This window comes from Lasioglossum baleicum, chromosome 3, assembly GCF_051020765.1.
Source record: "Lasioglossum baleicum chromosome 3, iyLasBale1, whole genome shotgun sequence".
NCBI lineage: Eukaryota > Metazoa > Arthropoda > Insecta > Hymenoptera > Halictidae > Lasioglossum > Lasioglossum baleicum.
The window spans coordinates 15,226,021-15,245,618 of NC_134931.1; the positions used below are offsets into that span (position 1 = coordinate 15,226,021).

At 42.2% G+C, this 19,598-nt stretch overlaps 1 long non-coding RNA gene across 1 annotated transcript; it reads right to left on the reverse strand.

Annotated features, from left to right (window-relative positions):
- Positions 1–422: 422 nt before the first annotated feature.
- LOC143207323 (uncharacterized) lies at positions 423–17,964 on the reverse strand. Its single transcript, XR_013008653.1, has 3 exons — positions 17,598–17,964; positions 3,904–4,104; positions 423–2,819 (listed from the first exon to the last, which is right to left on the reverse strand). It is a non-coding gene; the product is annotated as an uncharacterized LOC143207323 (long non-coding RNA).
- Positions 17,965–19,598: the final 1,634 nt, after the last annotated feature.

Here is a 19,598-nt window from a genome sequence, read left to right on the forward strand (position 1 = left end):
ATCGAAGGAGGTGGCACCAAATTCAGTAGTACAACTCAACGACAAGCCAGACGGTCGAAAATTTCCGAAAATTCAGTGGTGCAACTCAATGACAAGTCAGACGGTCGAAAATTTTTCGAAAACCCCGAAAATTGAGTTTTGTATTATGAGAACATGATGTCGAAGGAGGTGGCACGAAATTCAGTTGTATAACTCAACGACAAGCCAGACGGCCGAAAATTTTCGAGTAGTGCAACTCGATGACAAGTCAGACCGTCGACAATTTTTCTAAAACCCCAAAAATTGAGTTTTGTACTAGGAGAACATGATGTCGAAGGAAATGGCACGAAATTCAGTAGTACATCTCAACAGCAAGCCGGAGAGCCGACAATTTTTCGAAAATTCAGTAGTACAGTACAAGGACAAGTTGGAAGTTCGGGAAAAATTGGTGGTTAAATGAATATACATATACGCAGATATCTATTTATTACATTTTTATTTATTCATTGTAGATTCATACATATAATGTGTTTGTATTTCACACGTATTGTATACATAAACTCGTATTCTAAGTATGTATAACTAGATTGTAATGCTCCTAGAAACATTATCTGTATCATCGCTGCAGCCAGATCGGCAAATTGAGGGGAATACAGTTATCCTCTTTTTGTCATTACCGAATAGGTCACGTGACATTGTGACACATTCATGACAGGGACGAACCAGGTCACGTGACTGGGCTGTGGCGGAACCGTGGGGTTACTCAACGTCGAGGAGTAGGGGGATGGTAAAATGAGGGAATGGAAGAACAATGTCGTTGTAGAAGGGATAAAATAGAGTGGGAGACAAGTCTTGTACTGGCAACACTGCATTCCAGGCATGAGATTGAACTGCTCGATCCGAATAATATGATATGTAATAGTTGCGTAGGTCCTACGTTGGGTATGACCTACGTTGACCCAGTTGTAAAGAAGGGTGACAATTCTAATTGTTGGCCAACCAATACTGCAACAAAGGCTCATCAAAATGCCAACAATAATTGCTACTAGGGCTGCTTCGATTCTACGGCCAGTCTCTCGAAAGGATCATCGTCAAGTCTCGTGTGTTTACCTGAACTCGTTACGGTCTTCGCTTTTTATACAGGTGCGGTCTCGTTACTTCTCGAAGATACGTCACGTCGCGTCGGTGGTGAATTCTAATTTGGAAAATTCATATAAATATAGGAGCTATCTAACCTTGTCTTCAAGTTGCAACGAGTTTCTTGTTTATCACACTCTACCCGTTCAATTCCGTAAGAGCAAAATTATGTACTCGCATCTATAAACGCAGCCTGAAGACGTTCATTATTGACCTGCCTACAGGGTATTTCGTCTAACTTGATCATCTGAAATATCTCGCTTATTTTAAATGATAGGAAAAAGGTCAGAGGAAAAATGTATTGCGGCAAGTGGTTACTGCGACTTGGGGCACATTGTTCTGTAAAAACTTGCCCCGTCGCAATTCTATGCATTTATATATGTATTGTATAATTCTTGTTGCGTGTTCTACTTTCAAAAGAACCGCGAGAAACTTCAATATCTGTCACATGACTTTGTCGAGATTTATTAAAAAACTAAAACATGGAGAAGAGGTTACAATAGGCTACAGAAAGAAAGAGATTCGTCTTTCATGAGACGAAGATAAGAAATGTTTGAGTTAAACCTAAATAAATCAATATTATTTACACAACCCAGAACGGGACAAAAAGTTCCGCTTCGCCTAACGACAAATAAATGAAAAATTACAAAAAAACCTATTACAATATTTTAATTTTAAGATTTGAATTTTTAAAATATCATAACAATAAATTATTTTGTTAAAGATGAGAATATCTATACTATTTCTACGTCATTTTATATGTTTTTTTCAAAATCGGAGCTTATTGTCCCGGTCTCTCCTAATTGGAGAGACGGAACAAGGTAGATTCATGTTTATCATCAATTCTGCTTATTCAATCTAGCCTGGAAGAACTTTCAGGCTGCGCTGTGCGTCGACGATATCTTTGAAGTATCTGCAAACATTCTCGCATCGCACGGAGTGGAAGCAAACGTGGCTTAAAACGCCACCAGGAGGAGACGTTTCCTTCTTCGCCTACTGTATCCCGACTTCCGCGCGTCGCGTCGGATCCTTTTTCCGTTTTTTCTTTTTCCCTTTCTCTCTCTCTCTCTCTCTCTCTCTCTCTCTCTCTCTCTATCCATCTCTTTTTCTTGCTCGCGCGTTTTATCGAGATTGGCCGCGACCGCCCGTCTGCCGTTTCTGAAGTCCCTCAGGAAATGGGGATTCGAATGCAACCGTATAACGGATCCACCGGAAAAATTCGCGAGGCTGAGGTACACGGCTCGTGTACACAACCGTTCGGCCGATCCTCCGTTCTTTCTCCTATCGACTCGTCCTTGTCTGCCTATCGTCAGGGAACTCGTCTCCTTCTCGCGCGTACAAGGAACGTCATCGCGACTTCTGCATGCGGAAAAATAACACTGCCTGCTGTTTCCCGCAAATTGTAAACGTCAGTGCCCAGGGGAGCTGCGGAGAGAATATAGCCTAGGTATTTTAGCGGGAAACGCGAGAGAGCGAAGTTTCGCTCGGTTTCAGTTATTAATCGCCTAAGCGCGATCCAACCGCTCCTCCAAGAGAGTGAATTCATGGGTACAAGGCACATTCACTTCGTTCCTTTCAAACCTGACGTTTCGCGCATTGTGTGCTTAAAGTTTTTCGATGGGACGCTTTATTGTTGTCGGTTATACGGCGCTGCAGCATTTAGCACTCGGAGAGACGACATCATCTCCGTCAATTCAATCGTCCTGAAATTTTTCAAACTGTTAAAAATCACAGGTTCAAAATAACAGTGAGTTCAAGATTTCTCTGGAAAAAGTCGAGTAAAAATTAATTTCTATTCAAATGGAAGCCATAAATTTTCATATTAATTTAATGATATTTTAAAACACGATACTAAATTCTATATAAAATTTCCATAAATAATAATTAAATATGAAACTTTCTTGAAAAATGAAGTGATTACAAAATTCTTGTTTCTTCTGATTACGGATAACGATTATGAATAGCAGATCTTTATGCAAAATAAAAATCGTATGCATTAACGTCGAGATTTAGGAACCAAACAGGAATTTATTCCTCTCTTCAATGGCTTCGTCAAGTTGTAAGAAACGTATCGACACTCTTAAATCATACAAATCAAATATACAGTCACCTATTATTGCCATAAATGCATACAATCCACAGTCTAATTATGAATAATTAAAATTTTTTTAGTTACCGAATTTTGGTAGTTATTTGATTACCAGTGACCAATGTAAAATTTTTTGGTTACTATAATTAAAAATGTACTAATTGCAATAATAACATAAAATCTATAATCTATATGTTTTTTCATGTTATCAATGCTTACTACTCATCAGTAATGTTAATACAATTAACAACGGTCTAATAAAATTGTGGTCATCGATAATAGTTATTCGTAACGAAAATATTTTAAATAAAATTATTACATATACAATGAGTTTTAAAATTTGTCTTATAACAGTTATGGTGAATAGTTAAAGCCAATAAAATCATCCAAAATATTAAAATCCTCTGAAAAAGGATTATACTGCTTCTAAAGTTCTACAAAGTGTACAAACATTCTAATTTTGATCAAAAGATTACGTATATGCAAAACTCATTTCAGAGGTGATTTCATAATCATAAATTTCATAATTTCAAATGAGGGAAATGAAGAAAAAATGAGGGAAAAGTATTTTCACTGATTAAAGGATAGGTTGTAGATATAAAAAATTGAGCAAAAGTACAATTATTTTTAATATACAGCCAACCCTCCTATGACATGATTATGTAAAAGAATAGTAAAAATAATGCAAATCGACTTACTTAATAGACTAATTAAATAGACTTCAATTTTTAAGTCTTCTTTTTTAAGTCTTTTAAATTTCGCTAGCATTACGGTGATTCTTCTTACACAAGATTGGCGAACACACTGATACTAGCAGTTTTCTAGAAGGATATAACCTACCCCAAACATTCCCAGGACTGAGAACTGTACACTGCCGTGAGTCGCCGAGCCGTGAAGCCCTGAAATCAGTCAATAGACCACGTTTACTCGAGCATACGTTAAGAAAAATGGTGGCAAGCATGCGATTCTCGTGAAACGTTATATTTTCTCTGGACACAACAGGTGTCCTAATAAGGGAGTATACGCAGGCCACAGTGAGACGACGCGAAGAGAGCTTGCAATGTCGTCGGCGAGGTAAATGAAAACAGAATTCATGAGGACGGTATGGAAGACTCGTTGCTCCGTTGCAGAAAGGAGGCTAAGCGCCACTGTACGCGAATTCGTTGTCGTCGGATTAATGAAAAAAAAAAGTGGTACGATCGCTTCGCGAAGACCGTTGCGACACAATTGTGCACGTCGGCCTTAATACCGTCGGCATTTTATGCGACGACGTTTCTGACGAAACCGGCTACGGCATTCCCCGATGTTTTCTTTCACGTTCCATTCTGTTCAGCATTTATCGATATAAAACACAGGTAGCGCGCGCGGCCCGGTCTCGTTTCTCACGTTCCGCGGTATTCTATCGTTATTCCTGTTGAATAACTGGCACAGCCCATACAAAGTGTCGAACAGCGTCCGATATGAATAGAGGGAGCCTCGTAAATCGGGACACTCGATACCGTGATATTTACTTTAAATCAGGAAGGCTACGGGGCTCGCGTAATGGCGTATAAAGGATCGAGTGGCGATTCGAGATCTCTCGTTTGATCTCCCTACACGGTGCGCCGTCATCCCCGTGGAATCGAGCTACCCCGTCGGCTCCTTGTCAACAGCCATTGTAAGTAAATCGGTCACTTCGCCGCTCATAAATGAAAGGAAGAGACGAGGTAGGGCGCGTGCAGCGGTGACAGGGACACCGGCGCAGTGCGACAAGGACAACAGAACCCTGGAACGGTACGACCACGAAGAACCAACCGTTTTGGCCTTCCCCGAAACCGATGTCCGGTCAGCACCCTTGATTCGAACGTTGCCCTCCCCGTGTACAGGACTTTTATGGCGCATAAATATCAAGAGCTCTCCATGATATCCCTACTGTATTATCAGAGATGCTTACTGCCCAGCCGCGGCGGGGAGAACGTCGGAACTGTTATTCCGAGCAATTCTATATCGCCCGGCGCACACCTATCGCTCGAATGTCGGCGATTCGAAACACAAGCCGAGCTGCATTGGAGACCCGCCAATTCTCCAGGGCTGCGCGACGAATCGCGACTGTGCTCGCGCCCAAATTCAATCTGCCAAGGCGAAACGAGCAACCCGAGCCGACCAAAACGACTGCTTTCTGTCTAGCATACCGAAAAATTGTAATTCCTTCGGGTTAAATTGCTCGCGATAGGACATCCTGATTGTCTCCAAACTTGTACGGTAAATCTTATGACCATGAAAGTATTAACAACATTGAATGGTTCCTTGCAAATGCTCGACTCTGATCAAGTAGATACTAACCGGTGGATTTCTATGCATTTATAGCATTTTTAATAATTTCGTTTACCCTATGATCACAAATCGAGTTTATCGAATGTAATGGCACCAGAAAGAGCACCGGATATTACTCAATAGTATAACAAAATCGTCAATGAAGTTTTACAGTATTAATAAAACTTATACAGAATGATTTATTGTGTCCAAATACTAATAACTATACTAATTTAGATGATAATGAAATAAAATCTGTGTGAAAGTGCTCTGTATACCTACTTGAAAAACTTCTGCAATGTATGCAAAAATTTCCTTACAACACTTGAAAATCGTTAATGAATGAACGTTGTTTCAGTGAGTGTTCAAGAACGCAAAGCGTGCCATAAAATCTCTTGACTTTCGTACGTCACGGGTGTAAAAATATAAAAAAAACGATACTAAAGTCTTATTCTTTAGACTTACACCTTTAACTACGTCGGACACCAAAAATTTTACGACTTACGCAAGATTGTGAAACCGACTTTTTCCCGACTTTTCGGGCGAAATACCCTACTGTGCACCGCAGAGCTTCCAAACTTTGATCACCCTAATCGACGATTGAAGGACCCTTGCCTCGAAATTCTGACAGAGCCTCGGAATCGTTGCTTAACCCATCGACAACCCTTAACGCGTTGCGATTCTGACGAGACCGATTCCTTCGAATAAAGAGGGTGGAGAGGTGAGGAGAGGGGCCGCCCTTTAACCATTCCCATCGTGCGCGTATATCGAGTATAAGAAATTCACTGAGTCGAGAGGGAGATCGCATATTGTCAGACCATCAGCGCCCCTCGTCTTGGCCTGTCTCCCTTCCGCACCACCTCCCTATGACCAGCAGCCTCTTCGGCTCGAAACATTGCCGGGTCGGGGTGGAGAGGGTGGGTATATCGCCCCTATCTGTATCCGTGTATGGTTCCAATAAAACGGGAACCACTCACAGCTTTTGTGTCGGATACAGTGGCGGCGTTAGCGAAGGGTGGGAGGCGCAGGGTTTCGGGAGAGGACAGGGGGTAGGGGGCGCTAGTGGTTGTTATCGGCCATCAGGTTTTATATCCACGCAAACGGAGGGTGGGGTTTCGAGGGTGGGCCTCGTCGAGGCGGCGAGGCCAGGGGACGGTCAAACGATACTGGATACCGCGTGTTTCACAAAGATTCTATGAAGATTGCCCGGGATTTTATTACGGGAGAAATGTCGGTTAATAAAAATGAATACGGCGGAGGGTGAGCGGAAGCGGCGAACCGATTCGACTTTTACTCCCGATACACCTCCGCTCCCCCCCGCCACCTCTTCCTGGTTGCTCGGCGTCGCTTCGATTCTCTACTGCCGACGCGACGATTCGAAGCTTCGATCTCGCGCCCGCCGCGTAAACCTCGTCGTTTAGATCAGCCGAAGCCGCTTGAAAAAGCTGCGTCTCCGGCTCCGCCCCCACGGAGACGCGTTTATCTTCCGCCCCTCCCCCCTTCGGATCGTGAGTCACCGATCCGAGAGAGATCCTTCGCGAGATTGAAGGTGTAAAATTGTTATCGAACCGAGCTGGAGAACCTATCGGCTAGATTCTTTTCCGGATAACAAGCCGCCTTTTATTATTTCGCCTGAACTTTACACCTCCAGGGAACTATCTTATGATAGGCAACGTAAGGTGTTCTAAACTTGGAAAGGTTCACCGATGTTTGTACGCAACATTTACACTCAACACCTGATGCATCTCTGCACAGCACCTGTCCCAGCACTCGATCCGTTACCGATATCTGTGTATGTGTGTCGTAGTCGAAAGGTTAGTTAGATCGTCTCAACGATCTCACAGAGCTCCTAAGTTACAAACTATTTATTGTAAGTTTATTAGTTGAACTTTGAAATATAACAATAATTTTCGTCTTCTTCTTTATTTCACGAAACAACGATGATACAGTAAAATCGCTTCAGACCCTGCTTCTAAACCGATTTTTTGATCGTGTTGTACATAAACCTTTTCCTGGTATAATTGAGTATGACATCGAGAAACGACGTCTTAGTAGAGTCGCCAGTTTAACCCTTTGCACTCGGAGCTATTTTAACTCGAAAATTAAACATTTATTCCGATCTAGAATATTTCTATTCCCTATGATTTTTGATATTTTATGGATATGAAATTGATATAATACCTTATACAATACCTAAATGTTTAGTAATTGATTAGATACCGATATATTTAATGTAAACAATATTTTGAATAATGGTACAGCAATTTTTAGTGGCGCTTCTCTTAGAGTCACCATTCGAGTGCTAAGGGTTAAAAATTGTGTCCCCACTCTACATTCCCTGTCTATGACCAGTCACATGACTTTCTCCCATCAATTCTAGCTACCCCTAATAGCTACAAAAAAGTGTGTCAACCCTTTAATCCAAAATATTGTTTACATTATTAAATATGTTGAGATCTAACGAATTACTAAACAGTTAAATATTTTGTATGAAATATCATATGAAATTCCATATTTATAAAATGAATAAACGTCATATATGTATAGAATGGAATTATTCTAGGTCGGAAGAAATGTATAAATTTCGAGTTAAAATCCCTCCGAGTGCGAAGGGTTAATTGCTACAAATCCTATAAACTTGATTCGAAACAATTTCGCTTATAGTTTAAAATAACGAAGAACGTGGACAGAGTTCGCGGTACATACTGTGTCTCTCTTTTTCTTCGATCGATTGCAGTCCGAGTTGTTGAACTGAAGCACGATAAGAAAAATTCCAATTGAATTAATTCGCCGGAGAAGTTCGCCGTATAGATGATTGAAAACATGCTTGTAGTTCGAAGTGCCGATCAGCAGTATCGCTTTCTCCCGCGGGCCCGGATCCCCATCGGCCCATCCGGCGCAACGCCCAGAACACCCGAAGACAACAGATGCAATTCACGGTTGTGCCACGGGTAACGCGATCCGTCGCCAACCGTGTTCCAAGTGCTAATTCATGCGGACTCCGGGAAAGACGATGCATCGATCCGGGATCAATAGGGACCTGTCTGCAAGTCTTCAAGCAGAAAATCGAATGGAACGCGTCTCGATACGCGCGGCGCGGCGTCTCGCCGCCACCATGGCAGATGCAGATAAAGAGGAGCGACTCGTGTGGCGGTCGTAGGGGGTCGAAGCTGTTTCGTCTTTCGTCTTCCTCTCGTTTCCAGTGTTTTTCTTCCCGGCGAAACTGAACAGTTCCCCACCACCTTAAACGGAAAATTCGTCTTCGTTCGCCGGGTCGTACGACGTTGTCAACGACCGAGTCTCATCCAATTTTTCAGGAGCGCGCAACGAACGGAGCCGGTTAATCCAGCGGAATCTCGCTGATGCGGCTCCTAACTAGAGACACCGACGAATTTCACCAGCGATAGCTCACCGTCGAACTATTTGTCGTTTCTCGAACCGATGCGACAGGCCAACGGGGAGAATCCTGCGGGGAGAGGGGGCCAGGCGAAAAAGAGGAAAAGGAGGAGCAGAGAAGGGACAAGTCGTTTCTTGTTTGCTCGATCCCACCCGCGTCGGGGTCAAAGGCGAATCGACTGCCGTATCATTTGTAACAATAAAGGTGGGAGTCCCTATGTCTAGACCTCTGGCTCTCGTTCTGTGACGCGATACGCAACCGAAGACCGATGACCCTTTTCCGAGAGATACCGTCATGTCGGCCCGATATCGTTTCGTATGCAATGGGATTGAATAATAGGACCCAAGGCATTTTTATCAACGCACAATAGGAGTCGAGTCCGCGTCCAGCTCGCTGCTCCGCTAGTGACTGATGTCTACACCAATTTATTTCTCCGACGTCGCTGTATTTTCGGGCACGAAAACCATTCGGTACTCTGCCACGATGTTCCCGTGATTGTCCTAAATAAATAAGTCCCGCCCCTGAGGTCAACAAAGATATTTCATCCCCATCGGTTTTTCCTGCATCGGTGTAAGCACCGAGGTTGACTTTATTATGATTTCGAACGGGATCCGTCACCGGCGATTGTCTCCACTATTTATTGAAGCTATCCATTTGCTCACTAATTCGGACGACGTCTTATGAACGGCTGGAGAACGCTTTGCTTATGACAAAGCGACACTCCTTATTCTCTTTCTTTATTTCTTTTGGTCTCTTCGTTCTCGTCGACGATGCCAGAGGGCTTTCGTCATTCGCGCGCTCGTTTTCAAAGGGTCGTCCTCCCGACTTCACAGTTAAGCGATCAGGGAAGCGCACAAGAAGGCTCGAGGCGACTATCACAATGGGCCCTGACGTATGAACGACATAAGTCAGTCCGCCGAAAGACGAGCGGAAACTTTGTCTCACGGCTGACAAAGAAACTGGGATGGTCCCGGGACCGATTCGTCGGACAATTCAACGAAGGATCCACCGGTGGATTCGTCACGGAATCGGCCCAAGTTTTGGAAACATTCCAGACCCGGGACCAAAAGTCAGGGCGCGTGTCTCAATATTTTCTACCGAGACGAACGCTTTTCACAGTCTAAGCAAGACGTATAGTGTCGCCCTTTGTTACGGCGAACCGACACCGGAACGGTTTGGCCTACTTTCAGGTGCTTCTTCAGCCCTGCCGTCTGCCTCCGCGGCGCGGTGCGGCGGCGGTGGCGTCTCTATTGTCCACAATCGCGAAACACGCCAACCCCACGAGCGTTCTTAAAAAAAAAGCATGCTTAATTGTTACCTTCACAACTGGGATCAAACTCGCCGGTGGGAATCGACGTTTTGTCACGCGTTCTTCCGCTTTCTGTAACTGCTTTGCGACGCACAGTGGGCTATTTTTTCCACGATGTAGCTCAAGCTGGGCAAAATTAATTTTGATAATGAACCGATGTATGAAATCACATTAGAATTCGACAGTAGAATGTCCACACATTTAGCCAGGAAATATAAAAATTATTACAAAATATAATCTATAATGACATATTAATAGCATGCTCCGCAAAATTCTTCTACTTGGATGTCAAATTGATCTTCTTTCTTTTTAATACAAGAACCGTTTTTTTTAAGTATGCCGTATATTAAAAAAAAATAGGTTAGAACATTTAACAGTAAACCTACCGAGCACTAAAAGCGACGCAAATGTGTGTTTCAGCTTCCAAAAATGACGAGGCTCTATTTATTTAGATTTCGCGCAATTTTTATTACAATACATATATGCTTGAATAAAGAAATTTATCGAATCATTTTCCATGCAAGTAACTTCATCATTTCAATAATTGTAAGATGAAAAATATAAAACCGGTCATTTGACCGCGCGGCAGTGGTAGGTGTAGTTTTAAGGTGAACATATCAATTATTTTCGTTACTAGAGAATCAATAAAAATTATGTTTGTCATAGATGATACGATTTCGAAGGATCTTCAAGGTGATAAAATTTGACTTTTCCGTCTCCTTTTCAAGAAGGCTTTCAGGGACACCAATTTTTCTCATATAGAACCCTATAATCTTGTTACACATCAGTTAGTAGACATCGAGATGAATTAAACGAGCTCAACAAGCATTTTTTTATTGAAAAATTTCAGGCAGAATATATAACCTTGAACAAACTGGTTAACATGCGATATCGCTATAATGTTGCGTGACATCGATATCGCTATAATGTTGAGTGAAAGAAGAGAAAAAGTTGAAGGTAATCACCTTGAAGAACTTTCGAAACCGTATCATCTGCGACGAAAAAATTTTTATCGTTCCACTATAATAATGAAAATAATTGCAATGGTCCACCCGGTATTATTCTTCCACACATACACTTTTGATTTGAACACATTCAACATTTTTCAAGCACGGAGTATCACCTTCGTACGTTAAGCTATGCTGTTCAGAAAATAACTCCTTGAAAGGTCATTTGAAGGTCAACATATTATACACGCTTGTGAATTTCATTTCATTTCATTAACAATAACGTTGCACTAATTAAAATACGTCTTCCCATTTGAAAAAACATCGACCTTCAGGAAAATTTGAATTTAAGAAAACATCTTTATCACAACAATTGCCTTATTCATGAAAACGTTCTTTCCTTCGTATGTTTTGTCGTGTCATGAAAAATAACGCAGGTATTTGAGCTGACAATTGAATGGGTGTCTGGAAGAAGGGCCTATGCCAGATTTTAAAAATTTTATAGGAGCGCAATTTTGAACTCAAACGTGAATTGCAATAATAAAAACCAGCTAGAAATGACGTACACCCTTCTTCCATTGAAAGAAGACTGATAACTGAAAGACTTTTCCAACGGTTTGTTTTATTAACCCCTTGCCGTACTATTTTCTTTACTGTTACAGTGATTAAAACGACTTTATCCACAAAAATGTGGTCGTCTTTTTTGTATGGCTACATTTATCATATTTTAATGCTTAAAAAGAAACACATAACATTCATATTTGTTAGACTTTGTTCAAATCTTCATAACGATTCTGACTCGTTAAAATATGGCAAGGACTTAAATGTTAAAAGCAAAAAATATGTTCTCATAATTACGCTCCTCTAAAGTTTAAAAAGCCTGACATAGGCCCTTCTTCCAGACACCCATTCAATCGGGTATAGATCTCTGGCGAAATACTGTGAGGCATACTCGCAAAACTGCTTCAATTGACAGCTGCTTCAAGTATTTTCTTACTTTGCGCGAGACAGAATGAGCCATCAGTTATTGCGAGGCAAGCACGGCATTAGATCTATTACCTAGGCTGTCATGTACACGATAGCCGTCCAAATGTAGCGAACAATAGACTGCAAGGCAGCTTTGATGTCGTCAAGAAATCGGCAACCCTCGACTCGCCTCGCCCCGCGGCGGCAGTTCTACCGCGAAGCACGAAGCAGACATCGCGAGGCAATATTCGCAGCCTCGGAAATGTCTGTGCATATACGTAGCTTAGGAATTTAATAAGCCAACATCACGCACCTGCTCGAAATACAGTAATTTCACAGCGGTTACCTCCCTACGTTTCGCCTGCATCATTGGTCCGACCTTTTTTCATCGGATCGACAAGCAAAAAAGAAAAAGAAAAACATCTGTCGCCGGGTCCGTTCGATTCATCGCAATCACGAACGTTCTTACGTCGAGTCTTACCTGGTAAACCGCAAAATATTCGACTCGTTGGTAGAATAGCGAAGCCGTCAAAGGGTTGCGTACGCGGCCTGGCCATCCGTGCGTCACGTAACGATTAACGAACAAATGGCAGGTAGTTACCAGTAATTGTAATAATTGTAGGCTACGCGAACCGCGTGTCGCTTCTTCATCCTACGCCGCCTTCCAGCGACCTTCTTTCATCGGCTACCCGGATGAAAGAAGACGCCATGTGTCGCATCGCGTTGCCGCCGCGCCGCGCCGCGCCGGTGGGAAAGCAATTGTAAGAGAAGCGTTTGTGCGTTCTACGGAGGGCCCCCGTTTCGCCATTGTTTTCCGGCACTATCGGGAAACGAAAGGGGGATAGGAGAACAGGGTAAATCGCAGTTTAGATTCCTAACCTGTCATTAAGCCACTTCCCTTAATGGGCTCTTGATTTCCGCCACAGACTGGAAGACACTGGCCACTAGAACCGTGAGAAAATGCAATATTTCGCAAGGTTAGAAACCACCCTGAAGACGACGCGTACGATCGCGTGTACGCTCGCTTGTTTTCCCTCCCCATCCCGGTGGAATCCTTTGGTGCCACCTCTACCGTGTAAAACGCGAGAAAATGAATAAATTTACACCTGTTCTGCTACTGGAAGCGGCTTCACGGTGGATAACTCGTCTGAATAGTTTGAAACATTTCGAGACACCGTGCGCGCACCGTCTCAATTGTCTCTCGATGCCGATGATACTCGTTATAGTGAACTCGGGCGAAGTCTCTAACTTGTACGAATAAAACCGACTCGAAAGGGGTGGTACACGCGGGTCCATAAAACCGAGGAAACCCTTCTTCGTCCCGCCTTTTATTGGCAATAAATATTTTTAAAGTTGCCCGGGACGAGAACAAATAAATATGTTGATCGTAAAAACTGTTTCATTTTCTACGGTCGAGTAGCTGTTCGCCGAGCCGAGCCCCACGGAATTCCCGGTGATTCGAAGAACTCGCGTGCGATCGACGTGTACGAGCGAGAGCCAGCACGAGAAAAAATCTCTTCTACGAGGAAGAAAATTCCTGCAACCGGCGTGCGGGGCATAATAGCTAGTTAGGGTTCATTGTATCGGTAACTCGTGTACCGAACGCTCTCATATGCATGACAATGCCCGTCTCGGGGCGCTGGCATGCTTTTTAGTGACGCTTTTTACGCTGCATTCCGCCACGCCGTTAACGCGATGTAATTCTTTTAAACGGCCGTCAGATCGAGACCGAGAATCCGATCTTTAGTCAAGGCACATCCGTCATATCGGCGACGTCAGAAATTAGTGGCACACCGCTGGATATTAGGATCAGGGTGACGCATCGGCGCACAATGGGGTATTTGCTCCGAAAAGTCGGAAAAAACTGTTTTAGCGTTATTTATGAGCGCAAGGTCATAATATGCAGTCGTTTGTTGAAGTGGTCTTAACGTCAGCTATGATATTATGAAATCAAAAATGCAAAAAATCAAAATAATTTTTATTTTTTTTACGAAAAATTCTTTTTTTCGAAATGTTATATGTGTATAGAAGTTTGCAGATGTTCAAATACTGTTCAACTTTTGTTTGAAACATTTTTTCCTCAAATTATCGGAAATCCTTGAAAAATCGTCATAATGGAGTGCTTCCACCGAAAAACTGGCAAAAAATTATTTTTCCATGTAAATCATGTTGAAATTAAATATTTTTGGAAATTTTAAAATTAGTAATATCAATTTTCATCAGGAAACACACACTGCGACCGTTGATGCTCATTTCTATCTATGCAAATCTGGAACTAATTTTTTTGCACTATGATCACAAACATTTATCAAATGTAATGATATCAGAAAGAGCATCGGATATTACTCAATAGTATAACAAAATTGTCCATGAAATTTTATAATCTTAAAAAAACTTATACGTCAATCTACGTCAATAGAAAATTTTCCCCATGACTACAGTGAATCACTGGCACACTTTTTAAAGAACGTTTTAATATTGAACTATACGACTTAGATTTTTTCTTAGAAATTGGAACAATTAGTTCAGTACATAACGTGCAAAGAATGTAATGAAAAATTACAATTGGTCGGATTTCCAGAGATAAAACTAAAAGTTGTGGTTTACAACACAATTTGGAAAATACTTAGATCTTTGTCAATTATATATACTCTGAAAATTTTACGAATAATGGCCTTATTTGAGAACATAATAGCTTTATTACTTGTAAATCATGCGAGTAATTTAATATCTGAATGCACAGGAATTTTGTTTTTTATTTTAAGATGAACTCATAGGTTTAACCATTTTCTCTTCACTGTATTGCACCTCTTTATCATTGTACAGTAAAACCTCAGTAGTTGCACTCTCGATACTTGCATTTCGTCAATACGCACTGGCGACAGTTACAAAAAACACGTGGCACGCGATACACAATAAGAGAAGCGAGGACTCGACCGTTACCTCGATAGTTGCAGGAAGCGGATTTCGTGCAACTAACGAGGTTCTACTGTACTAATTTGACACAGAGAGCAAAATAACATTTTGAAATGGTGTTACACATAAAATTGTGAACATGAAATATGCTTACCGTCCACGATGACTTTTTCGACATGTTTTGTCCACAGAGAGTTCAAAATCTCATCAATCCGACGCTTTTAACGCAATTGCCTCTATTCCCATTATTCCGGTTTTCCATCAGTGTTCCCGGGCTGTGATTGACGTTTATCGACGATAACAACGCCCCGGGTCGGGAAATAAAGACGCGACGAGCACAGCTGGAAATCACCGAGGCATTTTTTACGTCCGAGGTCTATCGATAATTCGTGGAACATGCAAAAGATATTCGTCGCGGTCCCCCGAAACTGTTTCTTTTTCTTACTTTGTAGCTAGTGTAAACTTGCACAATGTCCGCCTGGACGTTTCGACTTTTAGAACCGTGACGTCCGGTATCCCTTCGGTTGTTATTATTACCTCGAGAAAGATCTCACATCTCCCGGAGTATGGCGACAGCCGAGAAACAGTATTTTGGCTACAAAGGTCCGTCACGGCCGCTAAGATTTTTATGGCCGCCTTAGCGCTTCCATAATGGCCCCTTGACCGCGCCTTAAGCCGCCAAGTTGCACAAAGTTGTCCAAAGTTCTCTTCACCGCGCGGCACAGCGAAAAGTGTTCCGGAAAGATTCTATGGAGGCTTGGCGTGGATTATCCGCCTTGATGGGCACCGTACGGCCAACAAGAACCCCGTGGCGAAACCCGCGGGCACAGTTTACACATCTTTGGACCACCCACGATTGATTGTAGATCACTGCGATTCATTCTGCCCGAAATGGGTCGTAGCTAATTGACCGGTTTTAACCGGTGAAAATTTGGAAAGGGCACCGACGCGACGACAACCGCGTTGCGTGACGACTTGTTTTCAGATAGGCCGATTCGGCACGTCTTATTGTCGAGGGAAAACTCGGAGATTCGATGGATAGTGGCAGGAGTGAAACGCCTTTGTGCTCATAGAAAGCAAACAGACTTTTCGTCGCACAGGGAAGTATTTGCCCCGAAAAGTTGACCAAAACTATTTTAGCATTATTTTAAGACTTGCATAGTGTAGTGAGTCATTGGATTCGTAATACTGTGAGACAGTGTTATGTATGTACAGTATTACTTACATTAACGTTTAAACAGAACCAACCATATGAAACTAGTAAAAATAAACAATTTAATGATTTCGGCGTCACAGGTTCGATCAAATGTTATTCACTAAGCAATTTTGCAATTTAAATTGTTCTCGACGTTTCGATCCAAATGTGGACCATTTTCAAGAGACTGGACTATAAGGAAGAACCAAACGTCAGAACAAAGGAACGACGCATATCGAACGATAGCCAATCAGAACACAGAGATCGATGAGTTCTCAAATCAATATTTGGCGGCAATTATGAATCATGCCGGTCCACCAAAGCCACTTCACATGTGCTTATATACCATACAGATATTATGGTAAATTAATAATTGACATTCAGAATATTTGAACCAAAAATTACATACAATTGCTCTCGTATGTGAGCACACTAGGTGTTTAATTCATGGGTGAAAAACAAATAATGTAACTTATTATGTGGATCTACGATCGACAATTCATATGAAAATTCATATGAAACTAGGGTTGTTTTTACAATTCTAAACGGAATTATAGATATGATATTTCTCATTTATTTTACAGAGTAAGTAACGCAAACCCGAAAAGATACGACAACTATTAAGAACCTACCAATAATGTTATATGCATATCATTCATCGTTTTATAATATAATAATTACGCAATGAATACTTTTACGTATGTATTTCATTAGCAATGATTACCTCTGAAAGACAAGGCTATATTTTCAAACTAAAATAATTTCTTCCACCTAGACCGGCAGGATATCACACAGTGCGACGCGACGCGACGCGTTGAGAAACCTGTTAGGCCTGAACAGAAAACAGTGGAGAAATAAACAATAGTTATCTTCCGATTGAATCAAAGACAAGTGAATCGAAAGTGACAAACAGCAGTATACGAATGCGTCGCGTCGCTTCGAATGCAGAGTTACGTTCACGCGGAAGATCGACCAAGGTCAGAGCGACGACGACGACGCCAACGACACGACGTTGACGTTCTCTTGCGAGTCACGACCAGGTGTGAACGTTCGAGCGGTCAACGGAGTAGCCCACGCATTGCGGGTCGTCTGCATCCGTCGCGTTCGAGATCACCTACGATTCTCTACGACTATCCACGGTTAGTGTCATCGAAAAAGGCAAACGTCGTGGGAACCGTCTGGCGGAATTTCCGCGAGGATCGCGAAAGGCACGAGGAAACGCGTGGCCGGTCTGAAGGAAACGAAACGATGTGTCTCAGTGGGACGACATCCCACGGATCGCGACTAGTTTCATCTCTGGCCTGATCGGGCCTGGTCGGGCCCGGCTCGCCATTCATCGATTCCGGTGACGAGCAAAAACACGGTTTCACCTTATAAGCGTCGCCGCCGCCGCCGCCGCGCCGGTATTCTTCGTTGACAGCCGCAACTCTCTAGGTGTGTGCATCTGGTTCTCCTGTCGTGTCCGCCCCCTCGCCGCAATCGCCGCAACGGTTTCTCCTACTTCAAAACTAGCTGGCCGAGGTTTCCCGCGTTTTCTACGTTGATCAATGACTCGAGGTTGCACAGCCTCTCGCTCGGCCGGACCGCGCGTGTGCGTGCCGCGAGTAATCGGCCGCGTGTACACTGTAAATACACACGGACCGGTTCGCCCGCAACGCACACGTGCACCGCCGCCATTGTGACATACGCGATTACCTTGGACTTATACGTGTACGTATAAATACGGACGCGCGTAACGACTCGTGGGCCGGCAGTCATTGTCGACATCGGCAACAAATGTTTCTATTTATTCACCGTATATCACCGCTACATCTTGACCGCGCGATCATTAAAAATCGACTCTCATTAACCTTTCGCGCCACTCCATTATTTATGCCTATGACGATATAATATGTATCCTACGATGCGATTTCTTTACGCGACACCCGGTGCATCGAATGAACTTGCCTCGATTCACAGTCGAAATTTAAACTTTTTATATGTAGAGTTTAAGTACGGATGGTGTATGTGTATTGTGTTATATTAAAACCCTTTGCACTCGAGTGGTAATTCGAGTTAGTAAACCCTTTTTCCTTACGGCTTTTCCTTACATTTTAATTCTAAGTGACGACGACGACGACGGCGACAGCGCGTGATGTTTCCAGGGGGAAATGTCGTCGGCGGGACGAGGGCGCGAAAGGTTAATTAGACCGTCGATTCGTTGGTACGGGTTTAAACGACATTCTTTCGTTTATCACACTGCAGTCAAAGCAAAACGTCGGAAACGTATAGCGAAGTATGAAACGACGATGCGTGCGTGTAACGACCACTGGCGTATTATCGACGTGAATAACGCGTCGTTACGATAAGTGTGTAATTAGATACGCGAATACGAACACCGCAGAAAATGAATCCCGTTTATTAATATCCGTGTGCTCGGTGAAACGCGTGCCTGTTATTTGTGAAGAGGCCATCACGCGACAATAACGCGCAGCCGTTAGGAACATCGTAGGTGGAGTCGAGAAAACATAATTACAGTCACTAGTAAACTCCGCTTATTAGAACACGTTTCTCTCTATTTTACATTTTCACTTATTTCACTTGTTTACACTAATAGGCTTAGTAAATTAGCCCTCTAATGCATTTTCATTAATATTGTACTTTTTGGCTGTACGAGGTCGTCGCTTCATCGCAAAATGCAACTACAAACGAAGTTTTCAGTTATTTAGTAATTTCAAGAAGTTAAATAAACAACAATTTTCGTCTAGAGAGTCAAAATTTATTTAAATCCGTATATATAAATAATAGTCTAAGCCAGGCATGTCAAACACGCGGCCCGCCGACAAATAGTCTGCGGCCCGACCAAAAGCATTGAATCTGTTGATGACAATTTATACGTTTTACGCTCCAAAAATTCACCCGTTTTCAAGTCAATTCACCTTTCTGTAAATCAATTTCACCCTTTTGAAAATCGTATTCAATCTTTTGCAAATCAATTTCACCCATCAAGAATATTTAAAAGTAATTATTTATTTATTTCGGTGTCATTACTGCGAGGGAAGACTCTCAATACTCAATGTGCATCAATAAATATGTACTTTCATTTCTAACATTTATTAATCAGAAAATGGCTGCAATGAATATACATATCTTACACACAGTTTTCGCACATTACAAAGTTAATGAATTGGTAATTACTTTCAAATAAATATTTGATGTACATATTTGCAGTAAATAAAATTTTGAATTTCTTAACATTTAATTTACATTTGATCTGATATTTTTCTTACAAAAACTTACTTAAAAATATTTTATTTGTACAAGGTTGAATTTGATTTGCAGAAGGGTGAAATTGACTTGCAGAAGGGCGAATTTGGAGTGCATACCTGTAC